Below are 23648 nucleotides of genomic sequence, written 5' to 3'. Positions count from 1 at the left end.
ATTTTCATACCATCTACTGCCAGCCTCTAGCTTAATGCAAATACAAAATTACATTTTTCTGTAGAAAGCTCCAAAAATTTAAGTAGGATAAATAATAAGGATTTCTGTTCAAAGATGGACATTACAGACAAAATGAACAGACTGGTAACTTATAGGGAGAAGATAATAACAAAGACTCAAATAAAAGATTCGTATCAGAATACGTAAGTAACTCCAACAAATAAGAAACAAATGTAAAAATGGGTTAAAAAAACAGAAGGGGAAGCTTAAATGGATAAAAGCAAATAAACAGTGATCAGCCTACCAGTAATCAGAGAAATACAAATTAAAGCAAGATATCGTAATGATTGGCAAAAATGATAAATTTGGGTAATACAAAGTATTGGCAAAGATGCAGGAGGACAAGCATTGGCAAGCGCTGCCGGTGGGATTCTAAACTGGCGCAGCCTTTCCGGAAGGGCAATCTGGCAGTGCGCTAAGGATGTTCACCCTGGCAAGCTAAGAAAACTGGGCTGCTTATTACCATGGGAATGGAAAGAAGAGTGTGGTGGATGCCTGCTATGGAACCTCACACAGCAATCAGGTTCAACCACCTAAATGTAAAAGGAAAGCTCTTAAAAGCATAAAGCCAAGTGAATATAAGAAACAGAATGAGAACCTGAGTACATCACCTATGTAAATGAAAAACATCTCTTATGTAAAGGCCACAAAACAACCCACTATATTTTTACGGGCATACAAATAAGTAAGAACATTGTTAATGGGAATGGGAAGAGTGAAGATGGAAGATGAAAAAGTAAAAAGATGAAAACAAAAGCAGAGCCATGCACAGACTGGCGGTGATGACAATGTGCTATCAACTAACCAGTATAATGAATTCAACTCTCTAACTCAAGGTGCCAGAGACACCCACCCTCACACAAAAAAGTAGAAAACCACTTGCAGGAATTATTTGGTACTCATCCATGAGGGTCTTCCGAAAATTCATGATTGACATATGTAGCTAAATGGAATAAAATAGGCTGTGGGATGATGGTGATCTGAATTGAGTTTTCTAACTTCTAGAGAAGATCACAACTGTTTCTCAGCAGTAAAGTGAATCCTTTTCTTATAGAGTTAATTGATACATGCTTTGAAATGAGAAACCCAGATCCTAAAATACAAGGCCGAACATATTCAGAGAGGCCTAAAAGAAGTAAACTAAGTGAATTCATTATAAAGGTCAAGGTACAACCTGTCACCTTAGCTCACTCTGACAATTCAATTTGGCTTTATCAATTCTAGTACGTCTTAATTTTGGCACATTCTTACCCTACACACAAGAGGGGACGTGCCCCAGAATGATTCACCAGTAGGAAGGCATTCTTCCTGTGGGGGGCTGTGAGGACACACGTGAGGTTAAGGTACAAAATCCATGTGGTGCTCTGCCCTAATCAACTGCAGTAAAACATGGGAGGAATATTCCCTGCAATTGAAGCACTCAAAGCATAGATCCTTGTGGCAATGTTTTACAGCCTTTTTACACTGTACCACCTGTTGAAGATGTTTACTTGAGTCTTTGCTTTCACTCTTTTTAAGTCTAAAGAAAGGATGAGAGTCCTGATTATTTGTATTCATAGGTTCCTTTTCTTTTTCATATTTAAAGATACACTATGGACAAGTTAAATAATGCCATTTCCTCCCCCAGCTGCATGTGCTGAATGAACAAAAGCCCCAACTAAAATGTTCCCATCGCATAAACTAGAGCAACATTACTAAGTCCAACTTGGGTAAGTCCAATTTACCCAGCTGTTTCTGAAGCAACTAGATGCTGGAATTAACGTAGATTTTTCTCTTCTTTGGGGAACTTCTTACTCAACATTATAGGAAAGTAGTCCTTGATAAAGCTATTGAGAAAAAGTAACATTTTAAATGGGAGGAAGAGAGAGAAGACAGAGAAGGGGCAGGGGCATGGGAGGCAAGCAGGAGGGGGAAGCTCCAGGAAAGAGGGGACTCAATGGGATGTGGGAAGAGACAGGAAGGGAGATAGGCTGGGTTCAAAGTTGAGGACTACTAATAGAGCAAGGCTAAAATAATCCAACATTAGGAACACAGTAAGTACCCCGGTCACAAATTTTATTCCATTAAGTAGTGCTTAACCAAATCTTTCTGGCATCTTCTCTAGGATTTATTTTCACTCTCTGACCCAGTAGTGCTTTTCCATCTGGTCTCACAATCCTTATCAGAGTGGAGGTGTGAACTGCATCTAGAGATTGTTCTGGGATCTCTGAGCACTCCCAGTTCGAAAAGCTTTTAACTTCCTCTGGCAAAGGATGCTCCTGACCTGTAGTTCCCAACGGTTCCCCTGGCCAGCTGGGCCCCGTGGCTCACCCCACATGATTCCTCAAATGATGGAACACCTGGCTCTGTATCTGTACTGTGGCCTCAGTGATCCTTCACCATTCGGGGCTTCATCTCTGTTTCATGGCCTGGCTTCTATTAATCCTCCTGTGTCTTGCCAGAGGCTTTGTCTTCATTTTGCAACCTGTTCCTGCTGATGCACTGCAGTTTCTTGCCAGCGTCTTTATAAGTCTTAAGACTTAAGAAATCTCTGGCAAGAGGTTGTGGAGGCTTAGTTGAGGCTACGAAGTGGAGATGAGACTCCTGATACAGCCAAATGTTAAGAGTTTGGCCAAACTTGTTCTTTATTTTTTTCTTTCCTTTATATTAAAAAGCCACCTAAACACAACAGAAGAGCTTTTAAGCAAAATTAACAATGGTCTCTTGGTGACAACTAAGGCCACAAACAAAAGGTTTCTTCTTATGCATGCAGAGTATTAGGGCACCATGTAACACCTAGATCGGGTTCATACCCTCTTTGAGTGCGCACTGACTTCCTCAAAAATATCATCTCTCTTGGCATCCCACTTGAAGATTCATATATAAAAAAAGAAATATAAATAAAAATGTGTGTGTAAGGCAGCAAACAAATGTTGAGGAGATTGGGTCCATATTAGCCATATGGTATTTTTGTATAAAAACAATCATTATGTGGTATTAGGACCAAAGAAAATGAAATTCATATTCATTTCCAAAATCTGACAGCTTGTTTATTTCTGCTATCATGTGGCATACTAGAATTTATTTCCCTATAGTCAAATCCTAAAAAAAATTAAAAAACACTTTAATACAACACAATAATATACTACTTTTTAAAAAATGGAACACAGGACACGGATCCTTGGTTATTACCAAAATTTCCTCCCCTTCCTTTCCCCATTAAAAAAACCACAGAGGCCGGGTATGGTGGCTTACACCTGTAAACTCAGCACTTTGGGAGGCCAAGGCGGGAGGATCACTTGAGGTCAGGAGTTTGAGCCCAGCCAACACGGCAAAACCCTGTCTCTCCTAAAAATACAAAAAAAGTAGCCAGATGTGGTGGTGCGCACCTGTAGTCCCAGCTACGTGGGAGGGTGAAGCAGAGAATCGCTTGAGCCCGGGAGGCAGAAGTTGCAGTGGGCCAAGATTGCATTACTGCACTCCAGCCTGGGTGACAGAGAAAGACTCTGTCTCAAAAACAAACAAACAAACAAACAAACAAAAAACCCCATAGAAACCTGGTAAACCAGTAAACAGCATAGAGCTTTCAATAAGAAAAGACAAACATTGTAGTGTTAAGTCTATTTTTGGGAAGGTTAAGGATGCTATCTATTGCTTGAATCTGATTGGCTGTTTCAGTCAAGTGAGCAAAAGGAAGTTATTTAAACTATTACTTATAGACGACAAAGCCAATTAATTGCTCCAGCAAACTCCCAGGCTGCCTACTAATATGCACTTTACCCCTCTGGCTAATTGAATGTATGCACAGTATGATTACAAATGGATAGGTCCTGGTCTTTTCTTCTCTCTGAAATGATATACTGCTTTTATTAACAGGGAGTGAAGAAGAGCGCTAATATTTATAGATGACATTATATTTCATTCACTTCTCTAGCAAATTAGCTTTTGTAGCCTTCCATTAGTAGAGGGTAATAAGGCACAAACATGTATGGAGAGACACTTGGACTTAGTGAGATGCAAATTGTGAATGATGATCAGTGAAAAATGCATACAGGAGACTCAGCAATGAATAATGAGGGGAAAGGAATTTAGTGAAGAGATACAATGTGTTGTCCTGGCTTCCCCTTCTTTTAGTGTTGTTCCCTGTCAACAGCCTAGAAGACAGCAAGGGTTGTTTTGGAAAGTTCATTCTAAACCAGCTACATATGAAGACGGCAAACAAGAATGAAAATGTGTATTATATTTCCCTAGACGGCACATTTCACACATTTAGTAGAAAAGATACAAGTGCTAACTGTGATTAGCAGTTCACTTTCATCAACACATTCAAAATGAACAGGGGTTTCCTAATATTTACTTTATAAAATAACAGGTGTTAGGAACCGTCCAGCTCCACCCACTGAGTTGGTGGCAGTCCTAGATAAGGAACACTCGTTTAGGTCTTAGGGTCCAGGATGTTTCGTTCCATACCTGTCAACAATGGCTCCTAAAGTTTGGCTAGAAACTAATCAGTCTGCAGGTCCTTCAAACTTCCGACTGCTGCCCACCGCTGCCTTCCTAGAACCCAATCTATTGGCCCTGGACCACCACATGAGTTTGTTCTCTGTTCCTCACTTGCCTTACTGTCAGCTAAAGGGTCAACACAACTCCTGAACTCTTCCTCAGCCTTAGCTTAGGACACTGGTGCCTAGTCAACCTCATCTCCTTAAGCTAATACCTAGTTTCAATCATATCTTCTGGGCCGTAATTATAGTCTAAACAAAATAATAATCATCCAGAAAATTTGAGTGCTTAGTATTTGCCAAGCACAATTCTAGGAGTGGGGTGGATAGTAATGAACAAAGTCATTTATGATTTTTTTTTTTTTGAGACGGAGTCTCGCTCTGTAGCCCTGGCTGGAGTGCAGTGGCACAGTCTCCGCTCACTGCAAGCTCCGCCTCCCGGGTTCACGCCATTCTCCTGCCTCAGCCTCCCGAGTAGCTGGGACTACAGGCGCCCGCCACCTCGCCCGGCTAATTTTTATGTATTTTTAGCAGAGACCAGGTTTCACTGTGTTAGCCAGGATGGTCTTGATCTCCTGACCTCGTGATCTGCGCGCCTCGGCCTCCCAAAGTGCTGGGATTACAGGCGTGAGTCACTGCGCCCGGCCAGTCATTTATGATTTTTTAAAATTTAGAAACAAAGACTGTCATCTGCTAGAAAAACCTACAGCCACTCAAACAGCAAATACAGGCTGGGAACAGGAAAAGCTGGGTGGCACTTACCTGTGCCAGCCTAGCCAACAATATGCGTGTAAAACATGCAACTTGCTGCAAGCACATAACGAAAGAGCAAAGGATGTGTGTCGGCTAAGATGTCAATTCAGCATGCAATGTCACACACGCCACCCTGCTTCAGGGATTATACCAACTGGCACAACGCTTCTAAAATCAATTGTTTGCCCTTGATGCTGACCCAGCAAAGGGATTAGCACTGCATTATAAAAAGGAATCCAAGAAGTGCAAAAACAAGGCACTTAAAGATAGGCTGGGATAGACAGAACCATGGTAACAGGTACACAAATTCAAGCCAACAAACCAAAAATTCTAATAATATTAGGTAAATTACCATACTATTCATCCATATTGCCTGGCCTTCCTCCCTAAAGTTCAGAGTGGACCTGCTTTAGGTTTTTTATAGGTTTTGTGAGGACAGGTGGGGGCAGGAAAGGTGTTATCATTAGAATAGATTCTAAAGGTTGGCGCAGTGGTTCATGCCCGTAATCCCAGCACTTTAGGAGGCCGAGGCAGGCGGATCACGAGGTCAGGAGATCAAGAACATCCTGGCCAACACGGTGAAACCCCATCTCTACTAAAAAAATACAAAAAAATTAGCCAGGCATGATGGCAGGCACCTGTAGTCCCAGCTACCTGGGAGTCTAAGCCAGGAGTATGGCGTGAACCTGGGAGGCGGAGCTTGCAGTGAGCCGAGATCGCACCACTGCACTCCAGCCTGGGCGACACAGGGAGTGAGACTCCGTCTCAAAAAAAGAAAAGAAAAAAAAAGAATACATTCTAAATACAGGTAAGACATTAAAAAGTTCTCTTCTTGTTCCTTTCCTTTTTATTTTCCCCTCCCACTTGTACCCTGCAAGTCAAGACCAAAGACTGTTGATGTCACAGTGGGTCTCTGCTTACTTAAAGGGCTGAAGTAATACTGATATTAGTGAAAAATGTTTTGGCCAACTATACAATCTAATCTCTCAAGGGCAACATAGGCCCAGGCTCAGGCTTCCCTGGCATTTAGTCACTGGAGCTAAATGCAAGGGGGAGAAGGTTGCACTGTAATCTCAGCACTTTAGGAGGCCGAGATGGGCGAATCACCTGAGGTTAGGAGTTCGAGACCAGCCTGGCCAACATGGCAAACCCCATCTCTACTAAAAATACAAAAATTAGCCAGGCATGGTGGTGTGTGCCTGTAACTCCAGCTAAATCACTTGAACCCAGGTGGCGGAGATTGCAATGAGCTGAGATCGCACCACCATATTCTGGCCTGGGTATAGGTGGAGTAAGACTCCATCTCAAAAACAAACAAACAAACAAACAAAAAACTATATGAGTGGGAGGCTAAGGCAAGAGAATTGCTTGAACCTGGGAGGCAAGGTGCAGCGAGCCGAGATTGCGCCACTGCACCCCAGCCTGGGTGATACAGCAAGACTCTGTATCCAAAAAAAAAAAAAAAAAAAAAAAAAAAAAAAAGTCTACGTTGTAACCATACAACAAATTGTGAGGGAAATGCTGAAAATTACGGTTTCACTAGCCTATTTATAAGTAATAGTCACTATTTATTTAGAGAAGTTTCTATTTTCTTGGCAGAAAACAATGTAAACAAAGTCAGTTTGGTCGCCATAAGCTAAGATCTATCCAAGAAAATCTTGCCTCGAAAGAGGTCAGCAACCTTCTTAATCTTGAGGACCACCAACACAGCTTCACAAGGAACTCCGGGAGCTGCAAGCAGGAAGCCTTACCGCAGAGACAGTAAACTGGCAAGTCAGTCATGTCAATTTCCTGCTTAAAACTATAAGGGAACCAGATGGCTCCCTGCCGCTCTCACCACGGCTTACAAGGCCCCAACACCATCTGTCCTGGGAAACTTCCCCACTCCCCTCTCACTGACCAGCTTTCACACTCTGACTCCAGCCACACGAAGCTCTCCTCCATGCGTTCTGCACATGCTGTTCCCTTTGACTGGAACACTCCTGCCCGCTCTCTGAGTGGCTAACCCTTACTTATCCTCAGGTGTCCTTCCCCTGACCCCCTAAATTTGGTTGGGGGTCTTCTCAGGTGCTCTCGAGTCCCTCATGCTTTTCCTCTCATAGCACCTGTCAAACTGCACCATAGCCTCCTGCCGAGATGTCAGCTTCTCAGAGGCAGTGACTCATCTGTCTTCTTCCTTGTTTTATTTCTATTGGCTACAGGACCTGACACTTGCCAGGTACTTAGCAAGCATCTGTTGACTAAATGAATGGAACAAAATGAGAAAGCAAAGGAGGGGAAAGAGGAAGAGAGAAAAAACTGCTTTTGAAGGAGGAGGGTGGTGTGTTCATGGCCATAGTGTGATAAATTTTAGTGACATCATCTGTTACAGAAGTTACATCACGACATAACTTCTTTTCCCTCTTGTAAATTGAAAAGATTATATACCTTTGGTTTTCTTGAGCAATGGATAAGCATTTTGGGATCCAGAGCAGGAGAACAACAGAAATAACAACTCCTTGTATTTTCATGCCACTTTCCAGCTTTTAAAGAGCAGTATGCTCTTGTATCAATTCTGAGGCAAGTGAGATAGGTGTTATTATTACTGTCATTTTACACATGAGGAAACTGAGGCTCAGTGACACATGACTTGCCGAGGTCACATGTTTATTAAGCATCAGAGCCAGAGCCCTAGACCAGGCCTTCAGATCCCTCAGTGAAGGCAGAGTTGGACCCACTTAGCATGGTGCATAAATCCAGCACCTTGCCTACCACCTGGGGCTCAACAGTACAGAGGTTCAAGAGTGCAGAGGTATTAGCCTCTATCTTGAACAAACTAAAATGTAATCAATCTAATTTTATAATGTGCCCAATTTATTCTCCACAGACACCATAAACAGAACTATTTCTTTTTTTCTTTTTTTTTGAGACAGAGTTTTGCTCATGTCGCCCAGGCTGGAGTGCAATGGCATGATCTTGGCTCACTGCAATCTCCACCTCCCGGGGTTGAAGTGATTCTCCTGTCCCAGCCTCCCGAGTAACTGGGATTACAGGTGCGTGCCACCATGCCCAGCTACTTTTTGTATTTTTAGTAGAGATGGGGTTTACCATGTTGGCCAGGCTGGTCCCGAACTCCTGACCTCAGGCGATTCACCCATCTTGGCCTCCCAAAGTGCTGGGATTACAGGTGTGAGCCACTGCGCCCAGCCAACAGAACTATTTTTTAAGAGCAATTTTCATGAAACAAATGCAAACTTAAGTAATAAAAAGGAGCTATAGGCTGGGCGCAGTGGCTCACACCTGTAATCGCAGCACTTTGGAAGGCCCAGGTGGGAGGATCACGAGGTCAGGAGATCGAGACCATCCTGGCCAACACGGTGAAACCCTCTCTCTCTAAAATTACAAAAAAATTAGCTGGGTGTGGTGGTACGTGCCTGTAGTCCCAGCTACTCAGGAGGCTGAGGCAGGAGAATCACTTGAACCCGGGAGGCAGAGGTTGCAGTGAGCCAAGATTGCGCCATTGCACTCCAGCCTGGGCAACAGAGTGAGATTCTGTTTCAAAAAAAAAAAAAAAAAAAAAAAAAAAAAGAGCTATAAACCCAGTCAAATGAATAAAGACCCATAAATTGTGACTGCATTAGCTTCTCTGTTAAACATTATATACAATCTCCTGCCTACATCAATGGGACACTGAGCTCATGTCGAAAATAGCTCTTTGATTTCTGTCATCATGCAAATGAAAAATGGCCATGTAGGCAATCAATTCTTTTTTCTTTTTTTTATAGTTTTGAGAAATAACTGATGTAAAATTGCACATTTCAAATTTTAATGACTTTTGACACCTGAGAAACCACAATAAGGAAAATGGATGTATACAGCATCTTCCTAAGTTTCTTTTACTCTTGTAATCTCTCCATTCCATAACTACACTGCTCCTGTCCCCAGGCAACCACTGTTCTGCTGTCATTATAATTTGCATTCACTAGAATTTTATATAAATGTATACTTATTATTATATAAATAGTACATCATGCAGCATGTACTCTTCTTTGCCTGGTTTCTTTCACTCAGCATAACTATTTTGAGATTCATCCACTTTGTTGTGCATACCAACAGTATACTCATTTTTATTGCTGGGTAGTATTCCATTGTAATGGATATCCCACTATTTGTTTACCCATTCCCTGTTGATGGACATTTGGGTTGTTTCCACCTTTTGGCTATTATAAATAAAGCTGTTATGAACATTCATCTGCAAGTCTTTGTGTAGATGTATGCTTTCATTTATCTTGACTAAGTACCTGCAGTAGAATGACTGGGTCATCTAGCAGGTGCATGCTTAACTTTGTAAGTAACTTACCAGCTGTTTTTCAAAGTTAATGTATCACTTTATATTTCCATAAAAGTTCCAGTTCTACATCCTTGACAATGCTTGTTTTGGTCAAACTTTCAAATTTTACCCGTTCTAGTAGGTGTATAGTATTAATCTCATTGTGGCTTTAATTTACATTTCCCCAATGACTACATATTTGTTCCAACCTTTTGCCTAAATTTTATTGAGCTGTTTGTCTTCTTATTCCTAAGTTGTAACAGTTCTTTGTATACTCTGGATAACAGTTCTTTGTCATATATATGTTTCGCTATTTTCTTTTCTTTCGGTCTGTTGGCTGGCTGTTTTATTTTTGTAACCGTGCCTTGAAGAGCAAACATTTTGATTTTGGTGAAGTGTAATGTATTGATTTTTCTTTTATATTTAATGTTCTTTTATGTATCATACTTAAGAAATTTTTGCTAAGCCCAAATTAACTAAGATTATTTTCCTGTGTTCTCTTCCAGATGTTTGTCATGGTTTGAATGTTTGTGTCTCTCCCAAATTCATATGTTGAAATTCTAACCCTCAGGTGATAGTATTAGTAAGTAGAACCTTTGGAAGGTGATTAGATCATGAGGGCTCTGCCCTCATGGGATTACAGCCCCCACTTTTTTTTTTTTTGAGACAAGAGTTTTGCCTTGTTACCCAGGCTGGAGTGCAATGGCGCCATTTCAGCTCACCACAACCTCTGCTTCCCAGTTTCAAGTGATTCTCCTGCCTTAGCTTCCTGAGTAGCTAAGATTATAGGCATGCGCCACCACACCCAGCTAATTTTTGTATTTTTACTAGAGACAGGGTTTCTCCATGTTGGTCAGGCTAGTCTCGAACTCCCGACCTCAGGTGATCTGCCTGCCTTGGCCTCCCACCATGTGCTGGGATTACAGGTGTGAGCCACTGTACCTGGCCTAGAGCCCTTTTAAAAGAGACTACAGGGGGCTAGCCTCTCCTGCCATGTGAGGTTACAGTGAGAAGATAAAAGAAGTGAGTCTATGAAAGAAGTGAGTCCTCATCAGACACTCAATCTGCCAGTGCTTGTTTGGACTTCCCAGTCTCCAAAACTGTAGGAAATAAAGTTCTGTTTTTATAAGTTACTCAGTCTATAGTATTTTGTTATAATCGCCTGAATGAACTAACATAATATCTATAATTTTAGCTCTTATGCTTAGGTCTATAAATTCATTTTGAGTTAATGCTGTACATGCCATGGGGTAAGGACGGAGGCTTAACTTTTTGGTTATGGCTATCCAGTTGTTCCGGCATCATTTGTTGAAATGATTATCCTTTCTCTACTGAATTACCTGGGCAACTTTGTCAAAAACTGAATGTCTATACACGTGTGGGTCTATTTCTGGATTCATTATCAAATTCAGTTTCATTTATCTATTTTTCTGTCTTTATGCCAACACCATACTGCTTTGATTATTGTAGCTTTATAGTAAGTGTTGAAATCAGGTATTGCGAGTCCTTCCTCCAACTTTGCTTTTCTTTTCAAAAGTTGTTTTGGCTATTCTTGGTCCTCGGCATTTATATACACATTTTAGAACCAGCTTGTCAATCCCTAAAACAGAAGTCTGCTGAGATTTTTGACTACTTAATCTGTAGATTTATAGATCAATGATTACTCTGGGGAGAACTGACATCTTAATACTGAGCCTTCTGGCCCCCTGACAATATATTTCTCCACTTATTTAGGTCTTTTTTAATTTATCTTTTACAGTTTTTGGCATATAGGTTTTGTACATCATTTGTTAAATGTATCCCTGAGTACTTCATATTTTTGATGCTATTTTAAATGGTGTTTAATGGCCTATCCTCTGTTCAACAAATATTTTCTGTGCAACTACCACGTTCCAGGATCCAAAGATTCTAGTCCATGCTGATGTTTTCTCTTTTGCTCTCACCGCCTGTAATACTTAATCAGTACCATTTATTCTAATTGTACCACAAAACTTAAATACTTTTTTATATGCTGCTGTATTCTTTAATTCTTTCTTGTGCATGTCTTATCTACCCAACTAAATTGCAAGCTCTTTGGGAATGAAAACTATAATTTATATTTAAATTTGTAAGTCCATAATGCTTAGCGTATTGATAGGCAAACAGAAGAGACATCCTTTTTTTTTTTTTTTTTTTGAGAGGGAGTCTTGCTCTATCACCAGACTGGAGTGCAATGGCACAACCTTGACTCACTGCAACCTCTGACTACTGGGTTCAAGTGATTCTCCTGCCTCAGCCTTCTGAGTAGCTGGGATTACAGGCGTGCACCACCATGCCCAGCTAATTTGTGCATTTTTAGTCGAGACAGGGTTTCACCATGGTGGCCAGGCTGGTCTTGAACTCCTGATCTCAGGTGATCCTACTGCCTTGGCCTCCCAAAGTATTGGGATTACAGGCATGAGCCACTGCGCCTGGCCAGAGGGATCCTTTTTTAAATGAAAGGACTCATAAAGTTAAGCAAATAAAACTTTGAAACTAGTCTGTGTTCAATACTAACTTACAATGAAGCAGATAAAAACAATATTACATATGTGTTTGTTGTGTTCAACTGTAGCTTAGGGACTAAGGGGTTTCAAGGAACTGTGGATTTGCTTCCTTGTCCTTCGGGAGCTCATGAGGAAGGAAAATATTGAAGAAACCATCCCCTATGTATCCAGATGGCAGAACCCAAAGAGCCCCGAGGCCTGTTGTTGGGAAAGCCTAACTCCCAAATGGCTTATGTCCATTTTCCGTTTCAATCTCTGGCATGTGCAATTTTGACAAATATCTGTAAGCATCTGACTGAGTCTGTTTACAGGATACAGGCAGCTGTTTACAAGACACAGGCCAAATTTTACCCTTCAATGTCCAAGAATGATTTTCAGTGATTTCAGGTCCATTATTGGGTTCTGACCCTATCCCCTTCTTAGTATAGTTTAAAAATATAACCAACTTGTTTCCAAGTCCTTAAAATGTAGGGTTCCCTCTCAAGCCTTCCCCCTGCCCCATCCCAGAGTAAATCAGTTTCAAATGTATTTATCACAAAGAACACAAGGTTGTTTAAGGAAGTAGTCAGTAGTGCTTTTTAAGTGGTGAGCCAAATAGAGGGTTGGGACTTTATGCCAATGTGTAGGTAGAATGGAGAAGGTGATACATGCTCAGAAATGACGGCATGGGAGCCTTCTGGAGCAAATGAACGAGGCGGGCATTGTGGTATGGATCATGCAGTGGCACATACCTCAGAGGCTACCTAGTCTACAGATTAAAATTTCAAACTTGAGCTCAACCCCTAAGAATTCATAAATATCTACTGCCTGTGCCGGGGGAAAAATAGTTGAGTCCTTTCAAATGACAAAATTAGTAGAAAAGTATCTTTAAAAAATAATTCCAGGCCAGGTGCAGTGGCTCACACCTGCAATCCCAGCACTTTGGGAGGCTGAGGTGGGCAGATCACCTGAGGTCAGGAGTTCCAGACCCGACTGGCCAACATAGTGAAACCCAGTCTCTACTAAAAACACAAAAATTAGCCGGGCGTGGTGGTGTGACCCTGTAATCCCAGCTACTTGGGCAGCTGAGGCAGAAGAATCGCTTGAATCCCGGAGGCGGAGGTTGCAGTGAGTCAAGATCGCGCCACTGCACTTCAGCCTGGACCACAAGAGCGAGACTCCGTCTCAAAAAAAAAAAAAAAAAAAAAAAATCCAAAGTTCTGTTTTAGAATGGTAATGACTATATTGTGTATGTCAGTGTGTTTCAATTCTGCTGGTAAAAGCCACGGGACATTACCAAGTTTTTTAAGATTTCAGATAGATATATAAATTTTACACTGAAAGACTCAAAGCACAAAGAATCCCAGGAACTGTCCCTGGGACTCTGCTTTGTCTTTACAGCACTCTGGTTGGGAGAACCGTATGTGGAAAGAGCTATACAACTCCTCCTGCACTCACTCAAGTGACAGGTCTGTGGATGTTAGAATCTACTCATGCAACAAATATGTGCCAGCACTGTGCAAGCCACTATAGTGCTACCCCAAACCGACATGGCTCCTGCCCTCAAGATGCTTTAGTGGCCATTCTCTATGGGTCTGTAGGAGCTTAATAGCTTCGCTTCTGCCACTTTCACAGGCAAGAGTCAGGCTGAGTTGCAGAGGTGCTCATGAGAGAGAGAAAATAGGAATCAAGACTCACATACCATAGTTGCAGTAGCATGCACAATCAAAAACCTATGCCCCCATTATTAAAAATGTTGAATTTCAGCCGGGCGCGGTGGCTCATGCCTGTAATCCCAGCACTTTGGGAGGCCGAGGAGGGCGGATCACGAGGTCAGGAGGTCGAGACCATCCTGGCTAACACGGTGAAACCCCATCTCTACTAATAATACAAAAAATTAGCTGGGCGTGGTGGCGGGCTCCTGTAGTCCCAGCTACTCGGGAGGCTGAGGCAGGTGAATGGTGTGAACCCGGGAGGCGGAGCTTGCAGTGAGCCGAGATCATGCCACTGCACTCCAGCCTGGGCGACAGAGCGAGACTCCATCTCAAAAAAATAAAAAAAAAAGTTGAATTCCTTGTGATCCATGATGTTACAATAGATAACATTGTGGTTATAGCTAATGGGATATACTGCCATTCGTCTTCACTACTGTTTCAATTGCCTTGCCTTGCTTCGCTTCTCTTCTCCATTTTCTCCTTCTTTCTTTCCTTTTCCTTTCCCTCTCTCTCACACACTCTCTCTTTCTCCCCTCTCTCTGTCTCTGCCTCTTTTTTGATACAGGGTTTCACTTTGTCGCCTGAACTCCTGGGCTCAAGCAATGCTCCTGCCTCAGCCTTCTAAAGTGCTGGGATTATAGGGGTGAGCCACCACGCCCAGCCTTCTTTAGAATGTACTTCTCATCTTTCTTTTGCTCTCCATGTGGGTGACACCCTCTAAAGTGTAACATCCTCTAAAATGTTCCCATAAAGACAAAAAATTCTTACCACGTACTTGTGAATTTGCTTTGAAACAATCCAGTGAGGGACACTGGGATTGTAAAGTGAGTGGGGTACAGGGCTAACCACAGACAGAAGGGGGATGATGGGTACCGAAGGTTCATTACACTGTTCTACTTTTTACATATTTTTGATATTACCCATAATACTTAGAATAAAATAAATACATTAGAAAAAATTTTACCACATCAACATTATGCCCTGAAAATATGGTGGTTAAGCTAAGGTCGGAATTAACCATGAATCTGCAAACATAACAGAAATGCATTAATTTGCATTCATGAGTCACTGTGTTTTGAAATGAGGAAGTCATGTCTTCAACTCTCCTTCATTCCTCTTTAGCCATTCCCACACTAAATCCTACTTTGGTACTTTACAAGTTGGGTATCCACTAGCTTTTAAAGAAAGAAATCAGTGATCTTACAGGTAAGATCAACTCTTTCAGCAGGCATTTTAAACCGGCACATTTTAAAACAACATTTATGAAAAAGATATATTTAAAAGAGCACAAATTCCTGGGCTCAAGTGATCCTTAGCCTACCAGTGGTCTTTTTAGACAGCCTGATGGAGTCTCATGGCACAAGAAAATTAAACAATATCTCTAATTTTCATAAATTTCTGCAATTCAAAAAAAGGAGCAAAAAAAAAAATTCTCCAAATATTTGTGCAATGATAGAAATGTGGTGATCCAGGTAACTTGCTTTATTTTCTAAATAGTTCATCTCACTCTCCTTTAATGATAACTAAGACCTTGTGCACTGACGCTGACCCAGGGGATTACTTATACAAAAAAAATGCATCCAGATAAAAGTCTTAGTGAAAGGAACAGAACCCAAGGCCTAGTATATTTTCAATATGACTCAAGTTTAGTATTGCAGGAATCCAAGTCAGCTCCAAAACTGTGCCCAAGGATGTTTCTGGCAGACGTGCAATCTGGATCATCCACGAAGTTATTTAAAATTACTTGAGATGTTACCACGACAGATTTTAAAGATCAAAACACAGGTGTGTATCAGTGTTGCACAATTCTGCGGTAAGGGAGAACATGAGATCATTCCACCTAGAAACAGACCCAAACACAAACATCCACCTGGAGTTCAGGTGTATGGCTGTCTGCAGGCAGATGAATTTATCTCTGGAGTTTTGTTCTGCTATAAATAAGCTCAGATAAGAAGTGGGGTTTTGATACATTCATGTTACTTTAAATTGGGTGGGTCTTTTTAGCTGACAAGCATCTTATGTACCTGTCTTTATGCTATTTTTAACCTCTTCAAAGGCTTATTTCTCAATATAAATGGGTTCTAGTCAGCATAGTTTAAATAGCCTTACTTATTCTTTTCAGCTTCAATAAACTTGTAAGAGTAACATAAAAGTTTCAGGATAGTCAAGGCACAAATCTTTTCCATTTCATTATAAACCAAGAAAAACATTATCGAGATAAAGTTTTAAGAAAATAAGTTACTTAATTAAAGCCATCTCATGAAGTAGTATACGCACTTTATCTAATGATTCATTTAACATTAAATAGTTCCTATACATAAGGCAAAACACATTAATTGTTTCATGAGTTTTAAAACTACCTGGGGAGAGAGAGACAGAGACAGACAGAGAGAGAGAGAGAGAGAGAGAGAGAGAGAGAAAGGGAGGGAGGGAGGGAGAGAGAGACACAGAGACAGAGAGAGACAGAGACAAAGACAGACATGCATCTGGAAAATTGAACAATAGGAGGCAGTCCTAGTTCTTGAAGCCACAATGGTCCTGGATCTGTAGTTAAAGTTTTCACGGTAAACCAGAGATTTATTTTACTTACAAAAGAAGGCTAACAATAGTCAAAGTGTTACTGATGCATGTGAGCAAGTGCGTACTTATCTCCTATGCCCAAATGCAAACTTTCATTGTTCAACAAACTAGGAGTTAGTTTTGTGTGAATAAGAGCATGATGAAAAGAGTTGTGTGTGTCTCTATGAGCAAATAACAACACTCTGACTCCCTGATGCTAAGTCCACCCAAAGCAAATAAAAAACAACTATGGAAAAGAAAAGCACATACACAAACACAAACAGGACATGCATGTTGTATACCACCATTTGGCTAACAGATGTTGGTGTCTGCCCTCAGCTCTCACAAACAAATCAATGTACGTGTGTGTGTGTGTGTGTGTGTGTGTGTGATCTTCAATCCAAAAGTAACATAAAATTCTGTGTGGCTGGTTTGACAGTGTGTCTGCGAAATCTATGTAAGAATTCTAACGGAGCAAACACCTGCTGAGCCTGTTTGGATGCTGTCTGAACCAGTGATGGGGTCTATGATAAAGTGGCTGAGCTGGAGAATGTTCTTTCATAAAGTAAGCCCAGGCACCATCATCTGTCCCACTGGGCAGCTACTGCTTGCTTACTTCAGGCCTCACTATTACATGACCTTCATTTACATTGAGGGAAGAAATATATTTTGTAAATTCTTTTTTGAAGACAGAGTCTTGTTCTGTTGCCCAGGCTGGAGTACAATGGCACGATTTCAGCTCACTGCAACCTTTGCCTCACAGGTTCAAGCGATTCTCCTGCCTCAGCCTCCCAAGTAGCTGGGATTACAGGCACCCGCCATCATGCCCAGCTAATTTTTTTGTATTTTCAGTAGAGGTGGGGTTTCACTAAATTGGCTAGGCTGGTCTCAAACTTCTGACCTCAGGTGATCCACCCCACTCGGCCTCCCAAAGTGCTGGGATTACAGGTGTGAGACACCAGGCCTGGCCATATTTTGTGAATTTTTCTAATTCATAGGGATGTTCTGGATTAATGGGAAGCATTAATATGATATACTCAAGAAAAAAAACGAAGCATTCACTTTTGGGTCCTAAAGAATCAGGATCTGGTCCCTACTTTATTACTGACAATGTTCCCAACCCTAAGTCAGTAAGGGAACCCCCATGGACTTTGGTCTCCTATCTCGTAAAGTAAGTGGAAGGGTTGGACTAGATGTGTGCTTCCCGATCTTTTCAAGCACGAGGGACACTTGACACATCAAAACCTCTCTCAGACTGATCAAACAACAGCAGATATACTTTAAAGAATCTGTGCAGTGAGAAAATATAATGACAAAAAGATACTTTGGATGCAGTAACAGTTGAAAATAAACTTCCAATTTATTAATCACAGCAGAGTCAACATTCGCTTTTAAAGTCATGGTACACAGATGTTAGATGTTATTTATTTAGTCTACAAACAACAGTTGGCGTACATATGAATTTGCAGTCTGCAGTAACTGCATAGCAGGTCCTCTTCCCAAGGTTGGGAACCCTGAATGACATACAGACACTCTAAAGCCTTTCTAGCACTGACCTGCCATAATTGTAGTCCTACCACTGCCACTATCGAGGCCATGTGACCCTGAACACGGGAGTATGTCTCTATTCCACAGTTTCCCACCTGTATGGGGAGTGGAGGTACCCTACTGATGCTTCATCACAGCACTGTGCAGCTATGATTCCGTGTGTGATACGCTTCAGCAGAAACCGTGAAATCCCAGGAGAGTGCCTCTCCCAAAACGTCACGGCATCTCCCAACTCTTTTTGGTATCTTGGAAATGTTCCTATACAGACCCTGCCATATCTTCTTGCAGAAGGACTCCTGTCCCTGAGTGGGAGGTCATCAGCTCTGACACATCCCTGCACACCCTCTTCCCCAAACAGAGAGATTCCTGGGGACAATCTCCTTGAACCTGCTTAAGACAGTCCAGTGAGTCTCTCAGAGTATAAGCCAGTGTCCTTAGAGTGGCCCGTAAGGCCCTACATGATCAGCGCTATTGCTACCTCATCTTTCTCCCTGGCTCCATGGACACCTCCCCGCTTCACTCCACTCCAGCCACACTGGGATACTGATCCTTGATCACTCTCAGTAAGCTCCCACCCCAGGCCTTTGTGCTCACAGATTCTCTGCCCTGGAGAACTCTGCCCCCAGAAATCCTCATGGCTCACTCTGACACCTCCTTCTGCTCAAATGTCACTTTCTCAGTGAAGCTTTTCCCTTGCCATCCTTTCCAAAATAGCTACCTCATCCTGCACTCCCACCCCAACCCCTACTCCCTCTCTTCCCTGTTTTCGTTTTTCTTTTTTTTAAATTTTTTTTATTGGTGCATACAATTAGGTTGGTGCAGAAGTAATTTCAGTTTTTGCCATTGAAAGTCATGACAAAAACTGCAATTACTTTTGCACCAACCCAAATCTGTACTTTTTAAATGGGGTATATGTAATATTTTGTTACAAGCACAGAATGCGTAGTGATCAAAATCAGGGTATTTAGGGTATCTACCATCTTGAGTATTTATCATTTATATGTACTGGGACATTTTAAGTCTTTTCTTCTAGGCATTTTGAAATATACAATACATTGTTAACAAGAGTACCCTTCTCTGCTATCAAACATTAGAATTTATTCCTTCTAACTATATGTTTGTACCCATTATTCTACTCTCTACCTCCATGAGATTAACTTTTTTAGCTCCCACATATAAGTGAGAACATGTGATATTTGTCTTTCTGTGCCTAGCCTGTTTCACTTAACACAGTGACCTGCAGTTCCATGCTGCTGCATATGACAGAATTTCACTTTTTTTATGGCCAAGTATTATTCTATTGTGTATATATACCACATGTTCTCTATCCAGTCATCCTTTGACAGACACTTAGGTTGATTCTATATCTTTGTTACTGTAAATAGTACTGCAATTGTTTTTTCTGCTGCAATAAATATGGGGGTACAGGTATCTCTTTGATATACTTATCTCCTTTCCTTTGGATAAATACCCAGTAGAAGGACTGCTGGATCATGCGGAAGTTCTGTTTCCAGTTTTGCAAGAAGCCTCCATACTGTTTTCCATAATGGCTGTACTAATTTACATTCCTACCGAGAGTGCATAAGGGTTCCCTTTTCTCTGCATCTTCACCAGACATCTGTTACTTTTTGTCTTTTTAGTAATTGCCATCCTACCTGGGATAAGATGCTATCTCATTGTAGCTTCGATTTTCATTTTCCTGATGATTAGTAACATTGAGTATTTTTTGTATACCTGTTGACAATTTGTATATCTTCTTCTGAAAAATGTACATTCGTCTTTGCCCACTTTTTAATGTGATTTTTTTTTTCTTTTTGCTGTTGTTTGAGTTCCTTGTATATTTTGGATATTAGTCCTTTGTCAGATGAATAGTTTGTAAATGTTTTCTTCCATTCAACAGATTGTCTCTTTACTCTGTTGATATGCTTCCTTTGTTGTGCAGAAGCTTTTTTATTTAATATAGTCTCATTTGCCTATTTTTGTTTTTGTTGCCTGTGCTTTTGAGGTCATAGACTTAAAATCTTTGCCTAAACCAATGTCCTGTAGTGTTTTCTCTGTTTTCTTCTAGTAGTTTTATAGCTTCAGGTCTTATGTTTAGTCTTCAATCCATTTTGAGTTGATTTTTGTATGTGACAAGAGATAGGGGTCTAGTTTCATTCCGTGGCATATGGAGATCCAGTTTTCTATGCACCATTTATTGAAGAGAATGTCCTTTCTGCAATGTATATTCTTGGTGGCTTTGTCAAAAACCAGTTGGCTGTAGATACAAGGATTTAATTCTAGGTTCTTTATATTGTTCCATTGGTCTATGTGTCTGTTTTATACCAATACTATGCTGTTTTGATTACTATAGTCTTGTAATAGATTTTGCAGTTAGGTAGTGTGATGCCTTCAGCTTTGCTCTTTTTGCTCAGGATTCCTTTGGTTATTCAACCTAGTTTTTGGTTCCACATGAATTTTAGGATAGTTTTTTCTAATTCTGTGAAAAATGACATTGGTATTTTGATACAGATTACATTGAATCTGTGGATTGCTTTGAGTAGTATAGTCATTTAAACAATATTAATTCTTCTGATTCATGAGTGTAGGCTGTTTTTCAGTTTGCTTGTATCCTCTTCAATTTCTTTCATCAATGTTTTGTAGTTTTCATTGTAGAGGTCTTTCACCTCCTTGTTTAAATTTATTCCTAGGTGTATTTTTGAAGTGATTATAAATGAGACTGCCTTCTTATTCTTTTCCTCAGCTACTTCATTATTGGTGTATAGAAACGCTTTATTTTGTATGTTGATTTTGCATTCTGCAATGTTACTGAATTTGTTTACCATATCTAAGATTTTTTGGTGGAGCCTTTAGATTTTTCTAGATATAAGGTCATATTATCTGCAAAGAGGGACAATTTGACATCCTCTTTTCTGAATTTTATGCCTTTATTTCTTTCTCTTGACTGACTGCTCTGGCTAGGACTTCCAGTACCATGTTGACTAGGACTGGGGAAAGTATGCATCTTGTCTTGTTCTAGTTCTTAAAGGAAAGGCTTTCAGCTTTTCCCCATTCAGTAAGATATTAGCTATGGGTCATATATGGCCTTTATAATATTAAGATATGTTCTTGCAGTGTCTGGTTGGTTGAGATTTTTATCATCAAGGAATGTCGAGTTTTATCAAATGCTTTTTCTGCATCTATTTAGAGGATGATACGGCTATTGTCCTTCATTCTGATGATGGCTATATCGTATCTATTGATTTGTGTATGTTGAACCATTCTTGCACATCTGGGATAAATCCCACTTAATCATGGTATATTATCTTTTTTGATGTGCTGTTGGGTTTGATTTGCTAGTGTTATGTTGGTGATTTTCATGTCTGTGTTCATCATTGGCTTGCCATTTCCTTTTTTTGTTATATTCTTCTCTGGTTTTGGTATCAGGGTAATGCTGGCCTCATAGAATGAGTTAGGGGGAATTGCTTCCTCTTCAGTTTCTTGGAATAGTTTGATAAGAAGTAATGTTATTTCTCCTTTGTAAGTTTGGTAGAATTTGGCAATAAAGCTATTCTGTCCTAAAGTTCTTTGTTGGGAGAGTTTTTATTATGAATCTTGTTGTTCATTATTCATCTGTTGAGGTTTTCTGTTTTTTCCTGATTCAGTCCTGGTAGGTATGTATGTGTACAGGAATTTACCTATTTCCTCTAGGTTTTCCAGTGTATTAGTGTATAGTTGCTCATAATAGAATTGATGATCTTTTGTATTTCTATGGTATCAGTTGTAATGTCCTCTTTTTTTTTTTTTTTTTTTTTTTTTTTTTGCTGTTGTTCATCTTTAAGAAAAAAAACCTTTGTTTTACTGATCCTTTGTATTTTTGTAGCCTCTTTTTTTATTTAGTTCTTTATTATCTCTTTCCTTCTACTAATTTTGGTCTGGTTTGTTCTTGCATTTCTAGTTCTTTAAGGTACATCATTAGATTGTTTATTTGAAATCTTTCTACTTTTTGATGTAAGCATTTATTGCTATACACTTTCCTCTTAGCACTGCTTTTGCTGTATCTCATAGGTTGTGGTGTGCTATGTTTTGATTTTTATTTGTTTCAAGAAATTTTGTGATTTCCTTCTTAATTTCTTCCTTGACTCACTGGTTGTTCAGGAGCATGTTATTTAATTTCCATGCATTTGTACAGTTTCTTAAGTTCTTCTTGTTTTTGATTTCTAGTTTTATTCCACTATAGTCTGAGATGATACTTCGTATAATTTCAATTTTTAGAAATTTGTTGAGACTTGTTTTGTGGCTTAACATATGGTCTATCCTGGAGAATGTTCCATGTGCTGATGAGAAGAATGTGTGTATTTTCTGCAGCTGTCGGGTAGAATATACCGTAGATGTCTGTTAGGTCCATTTGGTCTAAAGTGCAGTTTAAATTCAATATGTCTTTGTTAATTTCTGTCTAGATAATATGCCTAATCCTGAGAGTGGGATGTTGAAGTCTCCAACTATTACTGCATTGGAGTCTATCTCTCCCTTTAGATCTAGTACTATTTGCTTTATAACTCTGGGTGCTCCAGTGTTGGGTGCATATATATTTAGAATTGTAATATTCACTTGTGGAATTGATCTTTTTACTATTATTTAATGACCTCCTTTATCTCTTCTTACTGTTTCTCACTTAAAGTCTGTTTTATCTGATATTAAGATAAGCACTCCTGCTTGCTTGCTATTGGTTTTCATTTGTGTGGAATATCTTTTTCCATCCCTTTATTTTCAGTCTATATATGTCTTTACAGGTGAAGTGAGTTTTTTTAGGCAGCACATAATTGGGTCGTTCAGCCAGTCTGTATCTTTTCAGTGGAAAATTTAATCCACTTACATTTAAGATTATTATTGATATGAGAGGACTTATTCCTGTCATTTTGTTAAATTATTTTCTGGCTGTTTTGTATATCCTTTGTTTCTTTCTCTATTATTGTTTATCATTGCAGTTTGGTGATTTTCTGTAGTGGTAACACTTGAGTCCTTTCTCTTCCTCATTTGTGTGTTTGTTTTACCAGTGAGTTTTACACTTTTGGGTGTTTTCATGATGATAGATATTGTCCTTTCACTTCCAGGTGTAGAGCCCTGGTAAGCATTTATTGTAGGGTTGGACAAATGGTGATGAATTTCCTCAGTTTCTGCTTGTCTAGGAGAGACTTTATGTCTCCTTCATTTGTGAAAGATAACTTTGCTGAGCATAGTATACTTGGCTGACAGTTTTTTTTTTTTTTTCTTTTTCTTTTAGTACTTTGAATAGGCCATTTCCTTCTGGCCTGTAAAGTTTCTGCTGACAAATCTTTTGTTAGGCTGATGGGGGTTTCCTTATATGTGACTAGACACTTTTCTCTTGCTGTTTGTAGAATTTGCTGTCTTTGACTTTTGATAGTTTGACTATAATGTGCTGTGGGGAAGAACCTTTTTGGATTTTATCTATTTGAGAATCTCTGAACTTCTTGTTATCTGAATGTCTAAATTTCTTGCCATACTTAGAAAGATTTCAGCTATTATTTCATTAAACAGGCTTTTCTATGCCTTTTGGGCTTCTCTTCACCTTCTGGAACACTCAAAATTTGAATTAGTCACTTTATGGTGTCCCATATGTCATATACACTTTGTTCATTTTTTAAAATCTCTTCTTCTTCTTCTTCTTTTTTTTTTTTTTTGTTCTGACTGGGTTATTTCAAAAGAGCTATCTTCAAGT

The 23648-nt window shown here is 40.0% G+C and overlaps 1 protein-coding gene across 7 annotated transcripts in view; it reads right to left on the bottom strand.

Moving 5' to 3' along the window:
• Positions 1-23648, bottom strand: part of BABAM2 (BRISC and BRCA1 A complex member 2) — a 452593-nt gene that overhangs the window by 136747 nt on the left and 292198 nt on the right. The gene's annotated exons all lie outside the window — the stretch shown is intronic.

The sequence above is a fragment of the Chlorocebus sabaeus genome, chromosome 14, assembly GCF_047675955.1.
Source record: "Chlorocebus sabaeus isolate Y175 chromosome 14, mChlSab1.0.hap1, whole genome shotgun sequence".
Taxonomy (NCBI): Eukaryota; Metazoa; Chordata; class Mammalia; order Primates; family Cercopithecidae; genus Chlorocebus; species Chlorocebus sabaeus.
This window is presented reverse-complemented; position numbering and strand designations above follow the sequence as displayed.